Below are 2,500 nucleotides of genomic sequence, written 5' to 3'. Positions count from 1 at the left end.
CATTGGATCATGGCCTATCATCCTACCAAATTTCATGAGATTTGTTCAAATAATTTTTATGTTATGAGAATCACAAACACACAAAAGACATAAAACACAGAACATAACCTTCGCCGCAACGAAGCGAAGGCAAAAAAATATTATAGTTAACTAGTGACCCAAGCGATTGGCATGGTCTGCATAACCTCGTACCTCTTGCCAGAATAGAGGAGCAATGAAATAAATGTTTACTTGCGAGCCACGGTGGAGCAAAGACATTTGAGTGGCTGCCAATCACGATGCTTGTGGGCGGAGCAAGTTAAAGATGAGGGGCTGCACCCAGTCACTGCTATTAAGAATAGCTAGAAAGCGCTGAGGTTATTTTGATATGGCACTGATTAAGGATATGAAAAAGGTATTGCTGGTATGGTTAATAACCCGGAAGGGCACGAGTGTGAGCAAGTTACGAGGGCGAGTGTCTGCAGTATGCCTGGGGGGAATAGACGTGTTGATGATGAGTATTTTGTATCTCTGGATGAAGCAATTGCGTCTCATTTGCAGGAGAATTAAAGAAAAAAAAAATCAGTTAAAAGTATGAATAGAACTGTTATCGTTGGTTTAAATCTGGAGCCTCCTTTTATTATGGGGAAACAGCATATAAATGCTATTAGTGATAAAGTTTGACCTTTTTTTTTTAACGTCAGGTTATCAGAGTTTGAAAGATACTATATCTAAAATTCACAAAAGAAAAAAGTATATGCATTGCGGTGACACGTCTGGAAATGAAGAAAATACTAAAAAAAATATTATGGAATAAACAAAACAAAAACCTGATGAACAAAATTCATTTGCCTCTAAATGAAAAAGGTGAATTACCTATTGTAATTTCCCGACATAGAATACCAAAGTTTCACTGTATCCGACTGGTAATAGAGTAAAGAGTATAGAGGTACAAACCTATATTCTGATATGCATATGTCTACGAGGAACTCATGCATACAAAATGACTCCATTGCATAAAATCCATACCAACAGAAGTTTACAGATGTAGGATTTCTGTATGCAGAGAAAAATACTTTTTGATTTCTATAAGCAGAGAAAAAATACTTTTATATTTTTGTACGTAGAGAAAAATAGTTTTTGATATCTATACGCAGAGAAAAATGCTTTTTTATATTTTTGTACGCAAAGAAAAATACTTTTTGATATCTATACGCAGAGAAAAATACTTTAATATTTTTGTATGCAGAGAAAAATACTTTTTTATATCTATACGCAGAGAAAAATACTTTTATATTTTTGTACGCAAAGAAAAATACTTTTTTATTTCTGTACGCAAAGAAAAATACATTTTGATTTCTGTACGCAAAGAAAAATACTTTTTGATTTCTGTACGCAAAGAAAAATACTTTTTGATTTCTGTACGCAAAGAAAAATACGTTTTGATTTCTGTATGCTATGCATGCAGAGAAAAATAATTTTTGATTTCTGAGAAAAATACTTATTGATTTCTGTACGCAGAGGAAAATACTTTTTGATTTCTGTACGCAGAGGAAAATACTTTTTGATTTCTGTACGTAGAGAAAAATACTTTTTTATTTCTGTACGGAGAAAAATACTTTTTAATTTCTGTATGCAGAGAAAAATACTTTTTGATTTCTGCATGCAGAGAAAAATACTTTTTGATTTTTGTACGCAGAGAAAAATACTTTTTGATTTCTGGACACAGTGAAAAATACTTTTTGATTTCTTTACGCAGAGAAAAATACTTTTTGATTTCTGTACGCAGAGAAAAATACTTTATTTCTGTGTGCATAGAAAAGTACTTCTTGATTTCTGTACGCAGAGAGAAATTATTTTTAGGTGTAAATGTGTTTATACTATGTACGTTTCTCGTATTTATAACATCATAGATAAATTGGAAATACTAAAAAAAAAAAAAAAAATATTTTCACGTCAAAATTTTTTTTTGGCATGAGCAAAATTACTGATACATTCAAAGATAAAACACTAGGAATAAAATTGTAAAAAATATAAGAAAAAAAGATTACAAAGTGAAAACAACCAGTTATTAAAAGCATAAATAACAACAACAATAATAACGGGAAACTAAAAAAAAAATAGAAATAAACTGGGGGACGGAAAATATATATTTCACGTTCATACATTTCCCAAGAGAAATAATTTCAGCTCTCCGAGACTCAGACTGGGAACTTTAATATGTGATGAAGGACTTGATTATTTAACGAAAACATCAGTGAAATTCATCAACATTTAGTTGTCCAACATAAATTCGTTTCAGTGTCGGCTGACCTTTTAATGTTGTCACAGGCATTTGGCGTAAAGTAAATAAATAATGAAGAACAATGAAAGAGGAGTACTATCAAGCTCTTTATTTTTTTTTCTTTCAGATTGTTAGAGGATTAAATTGAAACGGGGAAATCATTTAAAAATATCCGTTAAGATGCAAGACTGCTTACAATATATTTTAGACATACACTGTTACAAATTTGCCTAAAAA

The 2,500-nt window shown here is 31.2% G+C and overlaps 1 protein-coding gene across 1 annotated transcript in view; it reads right to left on the bottom strand.

The window, feature by feature from the left end:
* The window catches only part of LOC137658551 (uncharacterized), a 280,499-nt gene that overhangs the window by 53,433 nt on the left and 224,566 nt on the right, over positions 1-2,500 (bottom strand). The window lies entirely within an intron of this gene.

The sequence above is a fragment of the Palaemon carinicauda genome, chromosome 19 (assembly GCF_036898095.1).
Source record: "Palaemon carinicauda isolate YSFRI2023 chromosome 19, ASM3689809v2, whole genome shotgun sequence".
Classification (NCBI taxonomy): Eukaryota; Metazoa; Arthropoda; class Malacostraca; order Decapoda; family Palaemonidae; genus Palaemon; species Palaemon carinicauda.
This window is presented reverse-complemented; position numbering and strand designations above follow the sequence as displayed.